Source organism: Eumetopias jubatus, unplaced genomic scaffold (genome assembly GCF_037043125.1).
Source record: "Eumetopias jubatus isolate StellerSeaLion01/CBP00866 unplaced genomic scaffold, mEumJub1_p1.0 scaffold_2, whole genome shotgun sequence".
Lineage (NCBI taxonomy): Eukaryota > Metazoa > Chordata > Mammalia > Carnivora > Otariidae > Eumetopias > Eumetopias jubatus.
In genome coordinates this window covers 122,033,655-122,057,124 of record NW_028274808.1, presented here as the reverse complement: position 1 = coordinate 122,057,124, position 23,470 = coordinate 122,033,655, and the positions used below count along the sequence as shown (strand labels likewise).

The 23,470-nt window shown below is 44.6% G+C and overlaps 1 protein-coding gene across 5 annotated transcripts in view; it reads right to left on the bottom strand.

Moving 5' to 3' along the window:
• TSPAN5 (tetraspanin 5) overlaps positions 1-23,470 on the bottom strand; it is a 169,643-nt gene that overhangs the window by 34,678 nt on the left and 111,495 nt on the right. For 2 of the 5 annotated variants that reach the window (XM_088021103.1, XM_088021105.1), the window contains exon 2: positions 376-552. The exons of 2 other annotated variants lie outside the window; for them this stretch is intronic. The gene's annotated coding sequence lies outside the window, so the exon portion shown is untranslated. Of the gene's footprint in view, positions 1-375; positions 553-21,110; positions 21,365-23,470 lie in introns of all 5 variants that reach the window. One more of the 5 variants, XM_088021104.1, reaches the window with a different exon arrangement.

Below are 23,470 nucleotides of genomic sequence, written 5' to 3'. Positions count from 1 at the left end.
TCAGAAGGTAACATGAGTCTTACAAAGTCCAATGGGACCCAAGAAAAGTCCTGGAGTCTTCCATTTTTCAGAAACTTATATGACTTCTATCATCCTTGCAAGGGCTTCCATAGCTTGGCCTGGTCTCAACTCAGTGCCATAACTTCGCGTATGCCAGGGAGCACACAAACACCACAGTGCTGCCCCTGAGCTGTGTTGAGTGGGGGGTGGGGGGAGCAAGCAGTAACCAGGGGGATTTCCCACTGTAGTTAGTTGTCACTTTATTTCATCTGCTCTGAGATACACATTTCTCCCCGCTCCCCACATTTTAACATGTCTGAAATCGGGACAGGTCTTAAAAGCGATGGTATCTCAGTTCTTTCCCCTTGATTTTACCTAAAATAATAGCAGGTCTTGCAATCAGGGTGTCCCATGTTTGATGACACATTGTACAGGGCTGTCCACCCCCTCAGAGCTCAGTGGTCAGGACCGGGTGTAATTGCCCATGAGCACGGGCACATCTTATTCCTCATCTTCATTACCAAGAGCAAATCTGAATTTCCTTCCCAAACACTGAAGTGAAAAGAGAGCGGGCAGGTTAACAAGCAGTTTCAATCCGATGGCAGCAGTGCACCCTGTTTATTTTACTAACATCTTGATTAAGTTAAATGTCAGGAAAGCTGTCCACTGAGAGAGGTGCACACAGAAGATGGGCGTGCGGGTGCTTATTCTTTGTCGTTCTGGGGAAATCGGAGAGCTGTCCACCTGATGAGGTCTTCATCCACAGCAGGTGGTTGCTGACATGTTGTGGGCATTGGCTCATCAATCCAAGGGGGGCTGGGGGAAACAGCGGGAGCGGAGGGGAAAGGGGGGACTGAAAAAAATAAATAAATAAATAAAATAAAATAAAAACAGACGGCCGACGGCCCTGAAAATCTGGTTGTATTTTTAGAAGCAGAATGTCCCAAATCTCCTGCCAATTATCGACTCCAGTGAAATCGCATCCAATACCTTCAGAACCCGCAGACGCAAAAGCTCCAGCATGTCCTTGATTTGGCAAAAACAGAAGACCCCTTTCTTCCTGCTCTTTGCTCTTAGAGGTTTGGAAAGGGTTTCAAAAGAGTTGTTGTTGTGAACATCCCGACAGAAAACCATGCTTGGTCCCTCTATGGCCCTGGTCAGAGTGCTGTGTCACTTTAGGTTTTTGACGGAAAACGACAAATGCACCAGTCCCCCAAATGACTCCAAGATACTTGGGGACTCTGTAGTACAAAAACAGCAATTCAGCATGTTACTTTCATATGCAGAGGTCCTAGGCACAATAGGGTAATGAGTGACAAGTGCAGACACAGCATCCCATCAGACCTTGAAATCAAGAGTGCTTGACTTCACGCCCATTGATGTGAAACTCATCCCAGAGAAAAGCCTCACCTTCTCACAGCTAAAGCTCTTCATGGACAAATGGTCAACCACCTTCCCTGGTGCAGTACTTAGTCACCGTCACCACAAGCAGTGGGTGGGATGGCGCGGCAGAGAACATCACGGTCAGCTGTGCCTCTTGGGGGGGACATGTCCCCATGGAGGACTCCTGTCTAATCGCTAACATTTATTTTTTATTACTGGACAGGCTCTGTGCTATTATTAGTGCTTTGCATGAAGTGTCTCTTTTAAGCTTCACCACAATTTTATTGTGGAAGAGGCACTGTTATTAACCCCTTTTTAAGAAAGGGAAGAAAGAGGCTTACAGAGTTTCATTTCCTTAGAAGCACACCGCTACTGAACGAAGCAGCAGAGATGTGAACCAAGAGGAGACTGAATCAAAGTATGCATTCTTACTCATCCTGAAAAATTCCCATTTTCCCCATATGATAGAAAGTAGAGGCGTTTAGGTTAGAATTACGTGTGATATGACGAGGGCATCGTTTATTCCTTCCCCAGCAAGAAAAGCGGACTTGGAGAGGTTAAACAATGAGAACCCTGCCTTCACACAAGGACTGGTTGGTTGTAGAACAGAAATTCCCATGTGCGTGTCAGCAATGGAGTGACCCAGAAGAACAGAGAAATTCAACTGGTGGGTCAACTCTGCCCTCTTTGTATGAAGCTCTCCTCTCTTCTGGGCACTTTGAAAACCCCTTTTCCTTCACAAATCATATAATAACAGATTGGAAACCCATGATCTTCCACCCAGGGGGGTGGGAATCAGAATTTAAAGAAGACTCACAGACAATTTCCTCTACAGTCTTGCTCTAATACTTCCTGCTTTAACTGTGACTCTCCAAACAAGGTTTAAAAATGTGAAGAAAAAACACAGTGAAGAAAAGCACTCACTACCTAAGCAAGCAAGCGGCGCAGGGCCGGGGCCTCAACTGTGCATACCTTCGGTGCTACATCACTAGCAAACATCCTCCCAATTACTCTCAGCCCATATGTTTTGTTTTAAAATCAAGTTGTTCCAGCTTCAAATAATTAAACAGAAAAGAGCCAAAAAACAGAGACAGGCATGCAGCACTTGAGGCACGCTGTTTCCCCTTTCCCACCTCCAGAAGAAAAGTCGACCATAAACCACCAAACTGACCTCGTTCCGAAACCTTGAGGCCAACTTCCAGGGAATGGGGAAGAACACTTAAAGTCAACTCTTCATTCCTTTGGAAAGGTGGGGGGGCACCCCACAGCAGATTTGAGGCCTCACCCCACGTGGCAACAGATGCAAACGTGCAGTACAAACGTTTGACCACCCAAATTTTGATGTTTTAAAATGAGTACCAGTAATTTGGCCAACATTTGTTCAGTGCTAAGTATGAACTAGGCACTGTGTTTTATACGAATTCACTGAGACAGCCGCTCCTATGGCTGGTGTACGCTGCAGTGTGCTAACACACGTAAGACACACATTGGATTTTAAAGACTTGATTAGAAATTAAAAGAATGGAAAATCCTCAGTAGTTATTTTATTACTGATTATATGTTGAAATTATAAACTTTGGATATTTCGAAATAAATAGAATATATTAAAATTAATATTATCCCCATTTTATAGATAAGGAAACAAGACCTCAGAAACCTTAAGTCGTGTTGCTCAGGAGATCTGAGTCCTCAGCCCAAGCTCAAAACTGTTTTAGTACTTTCCTGAAACTCTTGTCCTAAGACTCAAAATCGCCCCTTGAGTTTCTAGGCCCTCTGGGCAAAGGTGTATATTCCTAGCTGGAATGGAGACTGGACCTAGGTGGAAACAGAGGGGCATGCTGATGGAAGTCCCCTGGGGACGGCAGCATAAAAGCCAGCAGAGCTGACACTCAGGAAAAGCTAGAGAGGAAAATGGCCCTAGGATGTGACCAGGGCAACTGGGAGTCTCTGTGGGGAAGGACACATCTGCCCCCTTTTGGGGACTGCAAACAGAAAATCTCCTTCTCCATCTGCTGCTTCAGTCGGAGCTGAGCCTCCAACACCTTGGAAGTAGAACAGTGCCCCATTCTAACTGGTGTAATAGACAACTTAAAAAAAGCCACTCATCCATCCATCTACAATCTTCAGATGTTCTTGAGTTCTTACTTTGTGCTAGGTACTACTTTTCTCTTGTAATAAATATAGATACAGTCCTTGCCCCCATTGAGTTATACAGTCGAGAGAGAGAGAGAGAGAGAGAGAGAGAGAGAGAGAGAGGTGTTAATCAAATAAAGCATAAAAGACAAAAGTGCCCTTGATGGTGCTATCAAGGAGAAGAAACTAAGGCCAATACACACAAAAGAGGAACACCTGACCCGGAGAGCAGTCCAGGAGGGTTTCCCTATGTCAGGGAGGTAGGAACTGGGGTCTGAAAGATGAGAGGATGTTAACTGGCAAAGAAAGGAAGGAAGAGTATTTCAGGCAGTGGGAAGAGAACATGCAAAGGCACTGTGGTGAGAGGAACGCAGTGAGTAAAAATGTCTAAAGGGTGATTTGTGTGACTGGTGTGTGGAGAATGGGTGGAAAGTGGCAGGTGGGTCATTAGCGACATGAGCATGGACCAGCTCATGCAGGGCCTCATAAGGCACATCAAGGAGTTCAGTCATTACGCTAAGAGTGACAGGAAGTCTTCTAAGGGCCATCTGTGTGTAGTGGGCTGGGATGGGGCAAGGACACGGACCTTTATCAGATTTGGGCTGCAGAAAAGATAAGAGAGAGTCCAGACTGGACACACAGGGACTGGAAGGAGGCAGCTTTAGTCACGCAGACAATACCTGATTGTGTCCTGGATGGAAACGTGAAGAAAAAGATGGAACTGAGACTGTTTAAAAGTAAAACTGACATCTACAGTGATGGCTCGATTTGGTGAAGCGCGGGCAAGGGTGAAGGAGAGAGAGGGAGGGGTTAAGGAAAATTCCTGTTTCTGGCACCTTCTACATGGAGACTACGGCTCTTCAAAATCCATCTTATGTCCTCTCTGACAGAAATAAATCTCAGGTGCCAATTTCATAATTAGCTTAAGATCTAGTGGCATTTCTGAAGGACAGCTTCCTTTTATGGTATTTTGCCAGCCATCTGAATTCTCTTTATAAAGGAGCATATTTCAGCTTGTATACTTAAAAAAAATAAGTTATTTAAAATCTATACACACATCTACCTCCCCCTACTTGTAATCATAAATGGAAGCAATAATGTACAGGTGTACATTAGAGGTCACAGGCAACTCCTAAACAGACATTTTCAATCCTCTTTGCTTTTTTAAAAAACAACAATTACGTCAATGGCATCTGCCCAGCATCCCGGGAACAGACTCAAAATAACAATGCAGCAAGGTAAACACAACAGAGGAAAATAAAGATCAGGTCAATCTTCTCACCTAAATTAGAGCCTCAAAAATATTATCCAAAACAACAGTGGAAGGAACTATTCTTCCTTCAACATTCTGATGAAGTTTAAAAAAAAAATTTTAAGCTCTGCCTGAATAAACAGGAGAGATTCATTGAAAACATTTGGCACAGAAGAAAGAGTGCCTTTAGGGAAAAAAAATGTATTTTCCTTAAACCACAACACACGTACTTTTCAATAGATGTTTGCTGACACTTTCGTGTGACCACCACTCCAGTTCTGGCAGGGATGGGGGGGGGTGCAGTTCACATAAGTGTGCCAAATACTTAGGTTAACAAAACACATGTTGCCTTTATAGAGAAGGGCTGATATTAGGAATAAAAAGCCTCCAGGCATAATTCTTGCCACATCAGAGGAGTAAGCCTGGGCTGTGTAGAAAGTTCAACACACAGAAAGTCAATCCCAATCCTGCCACTGGGTCCCCGCGTCCCAGCTGGTGAATTCAAACGGTGTGGAACCCTCATGAGAAGATGGCCTGACAGATAGAGCCCAAACCTGTAAACAGGATACTCCCCATCTGAGCCGGGGTCACCCTGTCTCATGTCACTTGGCCCCGACAGCCTCCATGCAGCCTGAACACCTGAGCACACGTGGCCCGCGGGGCGCCCCTGCCAGGGCTCCGAGGTTCTGTGATCTCGGGAAAGGCTCTTCGTTCGTTAACACTTATCTGAGCATCTCCTATGAGCCCGGCAGCGCGCTAGGGGTTTGGGATAAATCAGGAAACAAAACAGACAAAAGTGCCTGCAGCGGGACGGACGTTCTGGCTGGGCTGGACGGGGAGGGAAAAGAGAGACAAAGAAACATAAATGAGTAGACAATACAGAATTTTAAAAGGTGAGCAGCACTGGGGGAGGGGAGAGCAGCAGAAAGGGACTGAAATGTGGCTCAAGGTGGAAGGAGGGGCTGCAATATTAAAATAGAGGGCCAAGGCAAGTGTCCATGAAGAAAGCTAGGCATAGAGGAAAAACACGAAGATGAAGGAGCTGGCTGGTAGATATGGGGGGCAGGGGGAGTGCTGCAAAGGAGCAGCCCGGCAGGGCCCCGGGGCTGAGACAACAGGACCCAGGTGGGGTGAGGCTCTGAAGCCCCAGTCATTACCGGGATCTCCTGCGGGAGATAAAGCAGCACTGGAGGGTTTCCTGACTTCCTAGAGCCCCATGGTTCGCATTTGTCTAATGGAGATTACCAGGGCACCTAAGGAAATGCACAAAATGACGGTCGGGGTCAATGTGATCGTGTGAGACTGGGTGGCAGCCCAGGAGCCCCTGTGGTCAGTACTTCGTGCCTATTAGCGCCCTCCCCTTCCTCATGTTTCTCTCCCACAGCCTCCCTGCCAGATGTACAGCGGGGCCAGATGAAGCCCTGCTTCAAGCCCTGCCTCCTCCAAGTAGGAGAAAACCTCCTCATTCACAGTGATCTGAAGCGTCTCTTCTGAACTTCTGCACCACCCGCCACCCGGACCCTTGTTGATATTCACCCACCCAGAGGATCGTAAAGGGGTGACACAGTCTGTGCTCAGACAGAAGTGACTCGGGCTGTGTGACCCAGAGCACCTGTGCCCGGTGGAGCAAGGAGGCCGCAGCTCCGCTCTCCCATTAATCATCTCCCTCCCCTGACCCCGGCTGGAGGATCCTTCCGGGAACAGTGTACACAAGCATGCCTGTGCATTTAAAAGAAATGAATAAACTCTAGTCCGAATACTGAGATCATGCTTAATTTAAGACCTTTTCTATTTAGCATAGTGATCTGACTCAGGAATTTGGGGTACCCGCGGACCCGGAATTTAAAAACCTACTAATTTTGAAATCCGATGTTAAAATTTCTTCCCATCGCGGCTTCTTGATGCATCTTCCCTCTCCCTAACTTTAGCACTCCTTTTGTGTTATCTCCTTTGGAAATGGGTTTTGGTTTCATTATGCCCACTTTTAAAAATAGAATTCTTTTGCAAGAATGTGGGATATAAATTATAACCAATATTGAGGTTGGGGTAGCTTCTCAATCTACACCCTCCCTTTTTGAAAACCGGCCCCCAAGGATGGGCCCCCGCATCCATGTTTGTGAAGGAGGATCACTCCCCCGCCCCCACCCTCTCTAGACTGACGAGTTGACCAAGGTGGGACATGTGGCTCAGGAAGAGCCGTTACAACAAATACCAGGCTGAGACAAGAGTCTCTCTTCCCCAGGAATCAGGTACTGGACACAGTGATTTTTGTCAGCCCCAGTCTCCCTGATGCTAGCACAGACCAGGGTGTGGTGGAAAAAGCATCCGATGGAGAAGGTAGGAGAGAAACCAGGAGTAACTTCCATTCCTGACCACTACAGAGTGGTCCTTATCCCCAGCACCTGTGGCTGCACTTCCTGGTCCTGGGTCCCAGGCAGTGCCCTGGGTCCTTAGGATACGCCTCCCCCCTCCCATCTTAGCTTAAGCTACTTTGGGAGCTTTCTGTTACTTGCAACCAGGAGAGTCCTAAGACAACAAATAAGAGACCGGATTAATTTCCTTCATGCTTAGTCCCCGTTAACAGGAAAGCGTGCTGAACGGGCATGAGCATGACGGTGCTCTGGAGACTGATAAGGATGTGGCGGAGGGGGGTGTTCCTTTCCAAATAACTGGGTAGAAGCTCTAGTGGTTCTGAACTACTGGGTAGAGCTGTGGTCACTTGGTGTGAGAAGGTATACATAATTCAGCCACACATCCCCGTGAAAGAAAAGAAAGGGATGCCCTCTGCCTGCTTGTTGAGTTCTGGAAGCAGAAGGATACAGTTAGAGCACAAGAGATGGTTCCCAAAGCAGGAGCCTGGAAGGAGGATAAGAGGGAGGAGAGGAGCCTCTCCTGTGGCTCCTGTGTTTTCTCCTCCTGTTTTCCCAGAAAAGGTGGAAGGGCTCTCTGCCTCTGACCTGTACCACACCAAGAGAAGGCCAAAGCGCCCCCCTGAAGACATGTCTACAACCCAGGGACAATCTCGTTCAGAAATTCCTTTGTTCAAGTTTGGAACTTAGCATTTTGGCAAGAACTAGTAACGTGAGCTGGGAAGGGAGAGAAAAGGGGAGGGCTCTGCAGGCAATAAAACCTATATTCTTCTTGGAAATTACGCAGGCAATGCAGGCACATAGAAAGGAACGGGAGGGATTAAGCTATGCAATTCTGGATGGAAACAGGGAGGCTGCAAATTTACAGCCCACTAATCTTTGTCTCGGTAAAAGCAAGGCTTACATCGCCTGGGCTCTTCCATCTGTAGCCCTCTGATTAGATAAAACCAAGGCTAAGAACAGACCAGAGGGATGTTCTAAAGGCTGAGGAGGACGGAGGGATAACTCAAGTATTTCAAGCCAGAGGCATGAGAAGTGAAGTTATCTACAAACATCAGCCTTCGTGGGGATAAGCTCCTGCCGTTTGTACTAAACAGCCGAGCCATGCAGCTCCAGCTAACGGCAGCCTGGAAAGTTTAATGCTCTCAGATGTGTCCCGTGTGGTGTTGAGACATCCTCAGGTTTTAAAAAACATCTTGGGCAAGATTTAAAGGTTAATGCAAATGAAACTTAAAATAGGATTACTCTTTTTTAAAGCACAAGTAGGATTATATAATTCAATTCATTTACTGAGTCTCTTCAATATACACCAGGCACTCGGCTAGGTGCGCGGGATAGAAAGGTGAAGAACGTAACCAATGACCTCTTTGCTTAAGGAGCTAGCTGTCGAGGGGGGCAGGGGGTGGGAAACACACAAGGGAAACCACAGCGCACATAGGGAGTAGTGGAGCCTTCCCAGACACACATTGCCATAGAAACACAGGCGCGGCCAGAGGATCACCGTGGGGTCAGAGGAAGCTTCCTAGGAAGGGACACTTGAATGGTGTCCTAGAGGAAAGGAGGCAGGAAGACCACCTCCGGCAAAAGGATCAGAGCCTGAAAGAGCATGTCCCTCAGAGCAGGCATGTGCTTCCGGACCTGAAGCGGGGATCGTCAGCCTGGACCCCGGCAAACAGAGCTCCTCCACGTGTGGGTCCTGCTCCAGCGGCACCCAGGAACTTGCTAGAAATGCAATTCTCAGGCGGCCCCAGACCTACCGCATCAGGAACTCTGAGGGTGTGGCCCAGCAAGCCCTGTTTTAACAAGCCCTCCAGGTAACTGGCAATACGTGGTAAAGTCTGAGAACCTTTGGGTGGGAGGTTGCTAAGCAGGGGCCTAGTATTTGCAGGCTGTTTGTGTCTTGGGGAAACCAAGGCACCACCAAGCTAGGTGAAGCCAACCAAGGGTTTTAGCGCAGTGACAGGATAAGATGGCATTTTAGAAAAATCATTCCAGTACAGCACGGAGAATGAACCAAAGGGAGGTGAGAATGCAGGCAGTGACCCGAGTTGGGAGGTAACTGCAGTAATCCTGGTGATGAGGACACCGGCCCCAAAGGCAGTGGCAGTGGCAAGAGGATGAAGACAGAAGAGGTTAAGGGGAAGACTCTATGGGACATCGTGACAAGAAGCTTAGGGTGTAAGGCTAAGACCGTGGTTCCTTGAATCAGAATGCCTGGGTTTGAAACTTCAACATGTGACCTTGGGCAAGTCACTTACCCTCCCCAGTCCTCAATGTCCAGATCTAGAAAAGAGAGATACTCGTTTCTGTGAAAACAAGCTCCACGGGAACAGGGGGTTTTGTCTGTTTAGTTCATTCTGCATCCCCCAAACTTAGCACAACGTGTGCTCCACAGCGGATCTTAAATATCTGTCAAATGAATGAGGGGATTACTTGCAGGAGATGGGGAAGAGAAGAGAATCTAAGAAAGCTTCCAGGCTTTTAACTTTAAGCAACTTGGCAGGCTGCACCATCGAGTTTGATGTTAGGAATACTGGTAAGGGAGCAAGATCAATTTTAGAGCTCACTTTCAAGCACTCAGGTGAAAATGTCCTGGCACAGACGCATGAGGACCAAGAGGCTGGTCAGCAAGGTCATGCCCAAGGCGACCTTAGGTTAGCCTTGGACAAATAATGAACCTCTTGGTTCTCTGTTTCTTCCTCTATAAAATACAGAGAATCGCAGTATCCTTCTCATAGGGTCACTGGAAAGACTGAATGAGATAATGCACCCAAGGTGCTGCGCGCAGTGCCTGGCACATAGAACGTGCTCGGTTTAAGTGTTGTTGTGGTCATTGCTGAGGCCATATAAAGACTTTGTACAGAAGAGAGCCAAGGCATTGTCCTAGAGAACACTGAGATTTATGGGGAGGTACTCAGAGGGGACTTTCAAGGGGAGACTGCAAAGAAGGAGACAGAGGGGTGGTGGGAATTAAGAAAGGGAGGGGTCACCAAAGCCCACAGAGGGAGAATCCATCACCTGTACGTATACATGAAGTCAGGCAGAGAAAGGGGCCGAAACAGTGGAGACTGCTCATGTTCAATTAAACGGAAAATAAAACTTAAAACAAGTTCAATTAAACGGAAAATAAAACTTAGAACAACAAGAAGACATTACAGAAAGTAACTTCCCTTATTTCAAACTAGTTTCCTGACTCTGGACACCACTGGCACCATCACAAGACAATCCTAGTGCCTGGTGTGGCTGGGCAAGACCCAGGATTGGTTGGGAGGTGTGGCATTGATCAAAAAAGGAACTTGGGACTGGCCTGGGGTCACCTCTATAGTGGCCGGTAATGTCCTTCGCCTTGTGTAGGAGACCAAAGGGAAACAGTTATGCAATGCGCTTCAAAGACCAACAGATTGGGTGTCAGGAAACCCCAGGTTTAGTGCCAACCAGGATGTTAACTAGCTGTGCAAATCTGGTCAAGTAACTGAACAACAGTCTCCTCAAGCGTAAATGGAGAAGACCACCACCTGCCCCAGCTACACAGGGCTGTGGTGATCCAACACAAAGGAAGATATTTTGAAAAGGATAGGCTAAATAGATACTTGATGTGATTAAAATATCACATTTTATCAATCTGTTAAAACAACAGGGTAAGTCACACGATGTAGCCTCTGGCCATGTCATCTGGTGCACATCCAGCCCTTAAGAATTGGCACACACTAATCGTTCATGGAAGCTGTGCTTATTTGGAGTGTTACCAGAGTATTTTGTGTTAGGAGGTCATTTCCTCAAGTTTTTGCTCTTCTTATGGGGGAGGAACTGAAGTGAGTCATTTGTTACAGACTATCCTCAAGAAAATTTGCATAGCAGACAGCCCTGGAAGACAGAGACAGTGTTTCCTAGAAGAGATCCTGCAAAGAATCAGGTAGGCTTACTGCCAAGTATAAAAGTTTTGGGTTCCTAAATTCAGGGACCCCCTCCTGTAACACAACTCATTCAGTATACAGTGGTCAACTGGCCTTCTCTGCATCACCCTACAGAAACTGGGGCTCAGGAAAAGAGGATGAAAATTACTGCTACTCTGGCTACAAGTAGTGCTGTGATTGATAAAGTCCTATGTCTCTGACTTAGGAGTCTGGTGTCTCTGTCAGCATCCATGACACTGGGGCAAGGTAACATGTCACTTGGCAGGTAGGGCAAAATCTCAGACCCTGCACAGCTCTTGACATTTGGTGTTCTTGTCTTACAGAAGAGGAGCTCGTGTTTCCCTTTCACCCAATAGACTGCTCCCCAGCACCGGAGTCTCTGGTCTGCCCTACTGGAAGTCAGCTCCGAGAAGGCAGAGGCAGAGAAATTTGCATTTCTATTTAACCTAACGCAAAATACTCTGTCCACATATCTGTAGGTTTTAAAATTTTGTTGTTTCTTCTGTCTTGCCAAATATAATCTACTTTCTTTTCTAAGAAACATAATATCTATACATTTTCTGGGGGAAAAGTGACTGTTCCTAAACAGATGTCTTTAGTCAACGTATAATTCTTTAAGTATTCCCATTTGATCGTAAATATTAAAAACACTGCTAAGAAATAACTGCATATTTCAGGTAAATTTTGGTAAACACTGAACCTTAGTTAGAAATACTTGTTAAAGAACACCAGAAGAACATGACTGCAGTTCTTTTGATGTATAGAATGAGCAGAGTAATAGTGCCCAACCTATCCATTCCCATGGTGGGTGCGTGCAAACACACACACACACTCCCCAATTTAGGCAGAGTCACTAGAGGAAACTGTATTCAGATTTTATTTATTTATTTATATAACTGACAGAGAGAGAGAGAGACAGACAGACAGACAGCGTGAGAGGGAACACAAGCAGGGGGAGTGGGAGAGGGAGAAGCAGGCTTCCCGCGGAGCAGGGAGCCTGATGCGGGGCTCGATCCCAGGACTTTGGGATCATGACCTGAGCTGAAGGCAGTTGCTTAACCAACTGAGCCACCCAGGAGCCCCTAGAGGAAACTGTATTCAGAGTATACCACTCCTCATTAGAATTCAGAATGTTTCTTTAAAATAAAATCTTACTGATAACATTAGTAACATAGGCATCCAAGAAATCATCTTTGAGAACTGAGAGTTCATATTAAAATAAAAACTGAATTTTCTCCCCATGGGCCTTTTGAAATGCTAAAATTTGAGAAACATGCTTCGTCCTAGAAATGCCATGTGGCCTTCTGAATAGCTATCAGAGAAGTCATAATTCTGATCAAGTCGTCAAGTCGAGCAAGAACATTTTACATCTCCATCCTCATGCTTAAAATCCCCTCAATATTTTTACTGGGCTGATGTCATCTTTTTGATGCTTTATATTCAAGCAAAACCTAAAACGTCTTGAGAGATGAATGCAGGATGCATGGAGTACACCCAGGAGATCCAAACCCATTGATTATCATGTGAAAGAAGGCCTAGAGGCAATTAGTCTTTTGTTGTGGATGACAAATAAACCTCCACATAAAATGTTCTATACACTGAGGCATCTTTGATCAGTCTTACTGGCTCAATGACTCACAAAGGGTGGGGAGGGGGATGTCTGAAAACAAAAGGGCGGACTGAAGGCACCATTTAGTTATTTAATCTGTATGTTCAGCTCAGTTTTTCCTCTTTCCAACTTTTCATGACACGATAAAAAGAAACGGAATGGATTCTTTTCAACCAAAAACATCAGTACTGCATACTAAGGAGAAAAGTATTGGCTTAACACAGAACCTATATAAACCCCTAAGTATCAACCTGTTCTCTCTAGTTAGGTATTTTTAACAAGGGAAATGGGTTTTGACAAATCACTCCTTTATGTAGGAGTTTATTACACAGACTCTTAGAAATTAATTTACATATAAGACAAGATGCAGCCAAACCATTCACAGCTTCAGGATGGAAGGCTGGGTTCTCAACAGGCACTGCCTTGGAAACGATCCATATATGTGCTCTCTGGAATTTTCCTCTTCTAATAGAATTGTCTGGAAGTGTCTCAAGATGAACAATAGTGTGAGTGATTTATGAATAAGCTGCACCTATTTCCTCTGGTTTAAAGATGCCCACAACTTTTTGTTCTCTGAACAAAGGTGCATATTAAAATGATTTGAAGTCATAAAACAATGTCCTAGAGATCAACATGCTTCCAAAATAATTCAGATGAATGTAAGAATCCAATATGGGAATAGGAATGATGTCTTTAAAGACTAAGGCCACTGATACTTTCCTCAAGTTAAAAGGGAGAGTAAAGGCACTGTAACACCATCAAATGAGCACGCCCTGTGGTGGACAAACCATGGTTCAACTCTGGGCCCCAGCATTTACTAGATGGGACCCTAGACAAGTTGACAGGCTTTCAATTTTCTTACCCGTAAATGGAGGCAGTAAATGGCATCCACACAAGACTGACGTGAGAACTAATGAATTAAGGTCTGTATTTTGTACACAGCATGCACTCAATAAACACACTACTATTGCAATTAAAAAGGTCATGGAAAAAGTCTTTAAGCATTATATAGGCTCGCTTTTCCAATAACAAAAGGCAATTATCATCTGCACATTATTCAATTAATCCAGATTATTTTCAGAACCAAAATAGTATATGCCACGGGAAGAAAGGTTTACAAAGAGGATTCTAAATCTTCCTTTTCTCCCCCCCTCTTGCAAGGAACTTGTTTTCATTCTCCATATAAGATTTCACTGAAAGCTGTTTAACCAGAGAGGGTCACCATGGGAAAGTAAACCACTGACAGCATATATTAGGTTCACATTAATTTAGAGGTACCATAATACTTATGAAAAATAAGCTGGCTGGAAGCCCACAGTTTGCCCTTGAGTCTCAGCCAGCAGGGAAGTTTCATGCCATGTGATTAGTGAATGAGGAGACCCTGGGTGATTAATTAGTGCTCCGTGCCAATCCCATCAGACAGGCTTTCAGCCAGCAATGCAAAATAAGCCACCTGATTTTAACTTCCTCATCTCAGAACGGACTTCCACGTGAACATGACTTTGTCAAGCACCTTAAATACTGAAGGAAGTTTTTCTCCAAATCTCCTTTGGGACCAATTCTGCCTCCTTGGACACACATTTGAGCTCTGCTAAATGGCAGACTGGATGGGAGAGACTCTATATAAGGAAGCATGTCTGCAAATTCTCTGATCACCGAATTAAGCTAAACTCACTTCATAAGTGCCCATAAGGGTTTGACGCTCAAAAGAGAAAAAAATTGCCTATGCGTGAACAGATTTTCTACAGAAACCTAAAGGTCCATCAGTCTCTTTAAAAAGAAAGTCATTATAAAAACTGTGCATCAGTAACTTTAACTGGATTTCATTATGCCGTTATCAGCGTGCTTTCTTAACATCTAATGAAGCAAGCAGTGACGAGTAATTTGTTTTTAAGTCTATGATTTCCCAGATACTTCTGAAATGTATTTTATCCGTGTATTGTCCCAAGACCGATGTTGCTGTGTCTAGGTTTGTTCATTTACATTACTGCACAGATAGTTCTCTGGTATCTATTACTATTTCACTCAAGCTTCTGAAATTAGATTTAAAAGAGAAAGAAATAACTATCCTAAATTAAATCAGTTCCTTTAAATGAGGTCAACTTTTGGGTAGATAATTTGTGTAAACATAAAATGGGTCCTGCATATCTCTAAATCTCATCATTAGTCAGGATCTCCAAACTGGGCTCCAGGTGTGTGAGAGGGGGTTTAGTTAAGAAACCAACATTCTCTCCTGGCCTATACAGCATTTTTTCCTTGCAGAAGAAAGGCTCCACATGAGCAATACTGTGTATAACTTCCCTCACATATAGGGTCTACAGAGCAGCAAACACACACGGAAACATATCTAAAACTGTCTGGGGTGATAAAATACAGGTCTCCTGGGCTAAAATCGTTATGGGTTCCACAGTGCAAAAGCTCAAGGGTTCAAGATCCCAGGCTGTGCTTCCGCAGGGAGGAATATGTGATATATGATCTTGGCTCACATACCGTCCTAGCTGAAAGAAGCCTCTGAGATCCAGTCATGTCAGGAAAAGGGAAATGGAGAATCTCTATTTAGAAGCTGGAATCACAACCCCAACCTAATAGCGTTCGTTTCCAGATACACAAAGAATCCCATCTGATAAAATGGCCAATCTAGGCAGCAGTCCTGGCAAGAATCTGCCCACCCCCACCCTGACCCCTCCACACGCACTGACTTTATGGCTTTCAAAGTCAGCATAAAGGGAGCGAAGCACCCAAGCCACTACACGACTTCTTAACCCCTCAGAGGGCTTCTGTGGGGAGGATCCCCTCCCCCACCCACACAGGTTGATAAATGACCACAGGGACCAAGCCCGATGGCGCTTGCCATCTAGTCACAGAAGTCAGTTATAAATCAATAATTAACATAAAAGCCAATTTGCAGTAAATGCCATCAATGAGATTGAGAAAAACGTTAAGTTCGGATAAGGTCATGAGATGCCAAGATGAGGGAAGATTTCACAGGAGGGTATGGGCCTCGAGGGAAGGGTAGAATTTCAGAAAATGTAGAGGAAGAGCCCTTCTAGATCAGTGTCTTTCAACTAGGTCTGAAAACCTGCTGATAGCAGGTTTAGTGGGTCAAGACCAGAATTTCCTTCTTCAATGAAACAGAATAGGATGTATTTCATGAGGCAAGATGAAGGACCACTTCATGAAACTTGTCTCATATGTAAAATATATGTCAGGGCGCCTGGTTGGCTCAGTCGGTTAAGCATCTGCCTTCGGCTCAGGTCATGATCCCAGGGTCCTGGGATGGAGTCCCGCATCGGGCTCCTTGCTCAGCGGGGAGCCTGCTTCTCCCTGTCCCTCTGCCTGCTGCTCCCCCTGCTTTTGCTGACAAATAAATCAAATCTTTAAAAAATTAAAATATATGTCATACTGAGGGCCTTGGTCAAAAATTTGAAAACCTGGGGCGCCTCGGTGGCTCAGTTGGTTAAGCGACTGCCTTCGGCTCAGGTCATGATCCCGGAGTCCTGGGATCGAGTCCCACATCCGGCTCCCTGCTCAGCAGGGAGCCTGCTTCTCCCTCTGACCCTCCCCCCTCTCATGTACTCTCTCTCTCTCTCATTCTTGCTCTCTCAAATAAATAATCTTTAAAAAAAAAAAATTTGAAAACCACTGATTTTATGGAAAAGAGTGAAGTTGTCTATCTGGCTGGAAATGAACAACTCAGTTATTAGGTTATTCCAGGCCAGACTGTGGAGGGTCTAGAACGTGGTATCCAAGAAATTGGATTTGGGGGAGTCTGGCTGGCTCAGTTGGTAAGAGCATATGACTCTTGATCTCAGGGTCGTGAGTTTAAGTGCCACGTTGGGTGTGGAGTCTACTTAAAATTTTTCAAAAAGTTAAAAAGAATTTGGATTTTATACTGTAGGGACAGAGAGGTCCTTAAAGGTTTTCAGCTTCTGACTTTTTTATTTTTAGTTTTATTGACACCTACTGTGCTTAGCATCCCACACATATCGCTTAAGTGTAACAACCACCCTTTGAAGTGGGTATTATTATTTCCACTAGAGGGGGAAGTGAGAATCAGACAGATTATATAACCGGCCCATAAAATGAAGCCAGGGCTTTTGACTTCAAAGCTCATAATGTTTAAAAAGAAATAAAACAAAATTTTGAAATGATCAGAGCTGAGCTTTAGGAATATTAATCTTGCACCTTTAAACAGCTAAACTGAAGAGACTCGAGACACATTATTAGAGGGGGTTTCTTTTGATCACTCAATTTCAGACTTTAAGAGCAATTTAAAGACACTCCAAATCCTAAAAATCACACCAAAACCAACAGTTAAAACTGCTCTTTCTTAATGACCCTAAAAAGATTTGAGTGAATGTTCTCATTTCTCAATAGCTACATTAGTATCCCTTTTACTTCATTCTGCAGCAATGAAGTTAATGACTGTTACCACTTGCAAAAATGCTTTGAAGAAAGAATGAAAATAGGTGCACTTGGTGAAGTCTGCCTAAAGCTGAAATGCTAACATAAAAGGAATAACCCACTGCTTTCCTCAGACACTCCCCTCCAGCCCTCCTGTTCCCACACCCAGACGCTCTGTCTCATCCTACCTCCAGGAGTCACTGTGAGGACTAATGGTGTGATCTGTGAAGAGCCCAGAGCTCCCAGAGAAAGCAAGCCTGGGGAAAGCTCAGATATTATCACTAGGGGTCTGAGAACATGCCAACAGTACACTTCCTAATATAAAAATGTGAAAAAGAAACAACGGGAAGATAGAATAATGGTGTGCCTAATTTAAAGGGAAAAAAAAAGAATTTCCAAGTGGCTATGTCTGATGAATAGAAGATGGAACACAGAACCTAGCGAGCAATGAAAAAGCGAAATCTTTCCCCTTTCTGCTAAAACACACAAGAATCAAAGAAGCTCCTCCGCATAGCCAGAGTGACCCAATCAACCACCTAACACAGAAACCAGGAGGGTTTAAGTGTTCTTCTGCCCAATGTGCGAGTTGGACAGAGAAATGTGTGCTGAGCATCCAGCAAGCTGGAAAAATCAGCTGGGCACAGGACTCTTCTCTGCACACGCTGAATGATCTAGAGAGTCTGGGCTTCTCAACTGATGTATAAACCCTCTTTAAAATACTCACAGACTCTGAATGTTGATGTACGGTTATTAAAATATTCTTCAATTGTGCAGAAAAACGGGTAAGAAATCCCAAAGACATTCCCAAATCAACTACCAACACGATCAAACCAACAAAACTCAAACTAACCACAATAATTAAATGTAACAGATGATGTTTTTTGCTGCCACTAAAACACTGATGTGGCATCCAGCCTGGTTCTATATTTAATCTGTTTTGGTATTTTGACTTTCATAAATGTTTACACAGAGAACATTTGTTTACGTAAGTGTGTGCTATAAAACAGCAAAAAACCTAGAGGCCAGATTGGGATGATGAGACTTCATACTTAACCCAAAGTCAGCCAGTTATGAGGAGGTGTCACATGATAACTCTACAAAGCTCTCTTAATTGCTTCAGCGGTAGCATTGCACCATCCCTGAAATCTGCATTTTCTTCCAGCTTCACGGAGGTATAATTAACAAATAAAAATTGTATATATTCAATGTGTACAGCGTGAGGTTTTTAATATACTGTACATTGTAATGACTACCACAATCAAGCTAATTAACATAGCCATCACATCACAGGCTTAGCATTGTGGGTGCGTTGAGACTATTTAAGATCTACTTTTAGCGAATTTCAAGTACACAATAAAGTATTATTAACTATACTCAGCATGCTGTATATTCGATCTCCAGGATTCACTCAATCCCACAGAACTGAACCTTTGTACCCTTTGAACAACATCTCCCCATTTCCCTCATCCCCCTAGCCCCTGGCAACCACCATGCTACTCTCTGCTTTTAGGAGTTCAACTTTTTTAGATTCTGTGTATAAATGAGATCGTGCATCAAATGGGTGACTGGTTCAGTCACTGCTCAATGAGAAACAGACTTTTTTTCATTGTGTATTTCCCAGCTATGCTTACCACCAATGAGCTATATCGCAAAGTACACATACAAGGGCTAGACTGCCCACTGCCCTGCTGAGTACCGACAGCTCCCAGTTTAGTATGACCACACTACAAATTGCTTCTTATTGATCTCAGTCTTCAGAGTGACCCGAGGGGAAAATGTACTCTACCCACGTGTAGATGAGGAAACAGCTGAGTTAAGTGACTCACCCAAGGCCATACAAATTGATAGTGGTGGAGCCAGGATGCAAAACCAGGAAACCCTCCAGACCCCCAAGCTCTAAACCACAAATGCCTCTTGACCATTGTCACCACTGTGTGGCCCACATCCGTGCACTGAGAGCACACACACACAAATGCAGGTACTGCCCTTACATCCAAGCACTCACTTATAATGCAGTTGAGGACATGATCCGGAAGATGCTAATATTTTTAACTGCCTACCTCCACTTGGTTATTCTGCATTCAACTAAGACAGGTGCACTCAAAAATCAAGGACATCAAAGACTTCTCCTGCAAACCTACTTTAGAATTTGAAAATGATTACAATTACAGGGCGCCTGGGTGGCTCAGTCAGTTAAGTTGTCCGCTCAGGTCATGATCTCAGGGTCATGAGATCAAGCCCCGCATCGTGCTCCACACTCACCATGGGGTCAGCTTGAGACTCTCTCCCTCTGTCCCTCCCCACCATGCTCATGTGTATATTCTCTCTAAGAAATCAATCTTTTGGGGGGAAAAAAAAAAGATTACAATTACTTCTAGAGAGTAAAAAACTGCCAGACACGAGCAGTGAGTTTAAAAAGTGATATGCCTGTTATAAGTAAAATATAAGAGCTGACATTTATTCGAGTCCTTAAAACAGACAGGGTGCAGTCAGGTACTTCACTTGTATCGTATTTCACTGGGTCTCACAACAACCCTCAGAGGTGAACACTACTAACTCCATCCCTTTGCAAGTATACAAACTGAGCTTCAAAGACACAAGTGACCTGGCCCAGGGTGGGCACCCAGGCATCCAACTCCAGAATCTCAACCCACCACTGCGTTACAGCTGGGAGATCTGCCGGCAATATCCTCGCCACTTCACTCCAGAATTTAGGACTTCAGCAACGAGTTTAATCTGAAACCGACTTGTGCTATTTGGTTGGTTGAGAGATCTTACTCTGTCAGAAAAACCTAGATCTGTAATAGTTCAGAACCTTTTGGCTTTGAGACCAAGAACTATTGTGACCTTAAGAAGAATCACAGTGAAAGATTAAGATTTTCAGTATGTTCCAGCAAAGAGATCCACCCTGCCCTAGGAACACTAAACCCAGCTTTGGTCAGAAAGCCAGACCAACATCTGTTCAGCCTCCACCCTAGACCATTAGTTCCTCAAGGTGGGCATCGTACCTCACATGTGGTGGCTGACTGGCAGAATTACTGAGAGGCTATGCAAGCCTCAGGCGCGGCCCCCTCCATGGCTGTTCACCCAGCCAACTCCTCACTAATTAGGCAACATGATGGATGCGTGCTGCCAGGAGGTGACAAGGCCCACTGGGACCAAGGGAGAAGAGCATTCCCAGGTAGACAGGGCTCAGGAGCCCAAGAACGAAAGGCCCCCTGATGCCTGAGAGACAGTGATAATAGATACTTCATCCTGGTCACCAGCTGGTGCCAGAAACTATAGGTGCCTTCAGTCTAGCAAGAATTCTCATCACCCTGTGCAGCACACAATGCTACCCCGCTTCATACAAATGAGGAAACTGAGGCTCAGGGGCAACAGAGCTCCAGGAAGCAGGTTGAGGCCAGAGCCTCCTAGACCCACAGCTGTTTCCACCTTGCCAGAGGTGCTCTCCACTCCATCCGCACTCAGTCTATAGAAGCGGAAACAGGATAGGCACTGGACTGGGGAAGGAAGGAATGGGTGCTCATGTGAGAAAGGGATACTTAGAACCAACAAAGATTTTACAGACCACCTGGGTCTTTTCATTTACAGATTAAACTAGAAAGATTAGATTCACATGGGATTACACAGCGTTTAGATTTTAACTAGAATTACTAAACCCTTACTATGTACCAGAAACAGTCCTGGTACCTTTAAATACATTACCTAATTTAATCCTCACCGCAATCCCATTAGGCAGGTACCCCATTTCACAGGTGAGGAAGCTGAGGCATAAGGGCAGTATGCAATTGACCAAAGGTCTTAACGGCTGCCAAACTCCGTGTTCCCCACAAACTCCTTGCTGCCGCCTGCCCCCCCCCCGCCATGAACTACTGGACAAGCCAACATTCCGGTCTCCAGTTCTATCTCTGCCTCCTGGGAGGTGGCAAGAACCCCACATGGAAGTCTGCAACAAGCCTAGCTGTGGCTTCTGCAGTCTGTTGGCCCGGTCCACTCCATTTTCTCTGAGGCACGGCCTGCCATGGAGAGAGGTCTAGGCTTACCTTCTCCTGTGCGCTGAGCCAGGTTGGCTGGATTCCAGCAGACAGCAGGACTAAGGGGGCTGTGTAGCCGCATGTAAGGGGTTCGGCTCAATGCCCTGAAATCATGTCTCTGTCTGGCACAACCTCTTCTAGAGCATGAGCCGCAATGGGGGAAACATGCTTATGGGAAGGCTCGAGTTCTTCACACTGTCGTAGGGGGCCACATCTGGACCCAGAAGAGGAACCAACTGTTCCAAGACCACAGATCTCAAGGCCTGAAAGGAAAGATGTAGAAAGGGCTCTGGAGTCAACTGTTGGTTATGAAGTTGCTCCATATTCAAAACAATGACTTGGGACGCTTGGCCTCTCAGAGTCCAACCAAGGAGGAGTACTTACTTCATGGCTGTGTTGCCTGCTCTCTATACTTGACCACCAATCCATCTGGCTTGGGATGAAGAGATCCATGGGTCTCCTCTGGTTGAGGGAGGCACGGTGGAGAGGCCACACCAGTTCACTGCATTGGTGCTTTAGTCTGCCAGAGGGCCCCCAAGATGGGAGGGGGCCGAGGACCACTCGGCTGACCAGAAGCCAAATGTGGGCTATTCCTGACATCTAAGGTTCCCGTCCATGTGATCGCTGCAACCTGCAGCTCCAAGCCAGCATGAAAACATCAGCTTTGAGCCACGGTGGGAAAACATTCAGTTTCTCCCCGTTGCTTGGCATGCACAAATTACCATTCAATGAAATAGCTGCTTTTATTGAATGCATGACATAGGAACTCCTTCAAAAATAGTTTTTTATGTTATACTTTGTATCAGTTCATGTTGAAACATTTATCAACATGTCTTATGACTGCCTTTGCAGGAATTTATTCAAATTTATTCCATTTTGTTGTTTTGTGCCAGTTTTTACTGATAAATTTCTTTTGGCTCTATGTACTATGAAAGAATTCACTCAAATTTGATTATTACAATGCTCTTTTGCATTACCATTATTCACCAAAATACTATACAGGCATGTGTTTGTTTTTTTTTTTTAAAGCCCTGCATGTGTGATATAGAAATCTCACTCATTCATAAATGTATTACCATGTACCCATGAGTTTTTTATATTATCTATGTGACTTAATAGTTGAGAAGCGGCTGTAGAATATTATTGCTTATCCACATGTCAGGATTTCTTACTGGATCTCAGTATATTGTTTTTGCATAAACAAAATTCTTTCCCCCCCAGAAAACTTCTAAGTCCCTTTCAATACATTTATGATTGAAGTATTTATATCTTTTTCATCAAATAATTACTTATAAAAATTGGAAATCTCTTACAAACCTCTGCTTCTTACACTGCATCAGAAATAGAGTGAAGGGGTCCAGGAACCATGTGCCTTCTCCCAAGTTACAGCCTGGACTGAATCCTAAACTCTTCATCCCATATCTCATGTTCCCACCATCGCAAATGACTTCAAGACCAAAGTACATCCAGAGATTTCCATCCACTCTTTTGCCATTACTCCCCTCTTCCCCAAACCATACACATGTCGATATGACAGACTTGGAATAAAATCAGGCAGTTCCTCCAGGATCGGAGAAGGGGTAACAGTTTACTGGGCATTCATCCCTGAATATTAAGTTCCCTTCAATTTTTTTTCCTGGTGATCTTTTGTATTTTGTAATACTTCAGTATTCATATTTGTAAACTTCAGTGGGTGGCAGGGGAGGAATAGTGGGTAAAAACTCATGTAATTCATCCTAACAAAATTTTACCTTACAGACCATAGTGGGGAGACTTCAAGATGGCCTCCAATGATCCCTACTTCCTGGTATTCACACCCTTGTGTAGTCCCCTCCTACAGTATTATACCTGGATTGGTTAAGTGACCAACAGAACTCAACAGGAGTGATGGAATGCCATTTCTTAGACCAGCTTATAAAAGACTGCGGCTTCTATCCTGATGGCTCTCTAGCGCAAGTGCTCTCAGATCAACATGGCACTGAAGGAAGCCATGTTGTAAACAGCCCTATGGAGAGGCTCATATGGCAAGAACTGAAGCCTCCTGCCGACATCCACATGATTAAGTTTAAAAGCAGACCCTCTGGCCCCAAATTTCCAAATGACTATAGCCTCAACTCACAGCTTGACCTCAACTTCATGAGAGAACTACCCAAGCTAGGCCACTATCAGATTCCAGACTCTCAAAGCACATGAGATAATAAAAGTTTGTTGCTTTAAGTTTTGGGAGTAATTTGTTACACAGCTGTAGATAACTAATACACATAGGCTTTCATATTCTTGCATGAGCTTTTTACAGTTATTAAAGTTTCTATTATAAATATTACTTTTTATAAACAGAAGAAAAATCTAAAGTAATGTTTTAAGAAGCT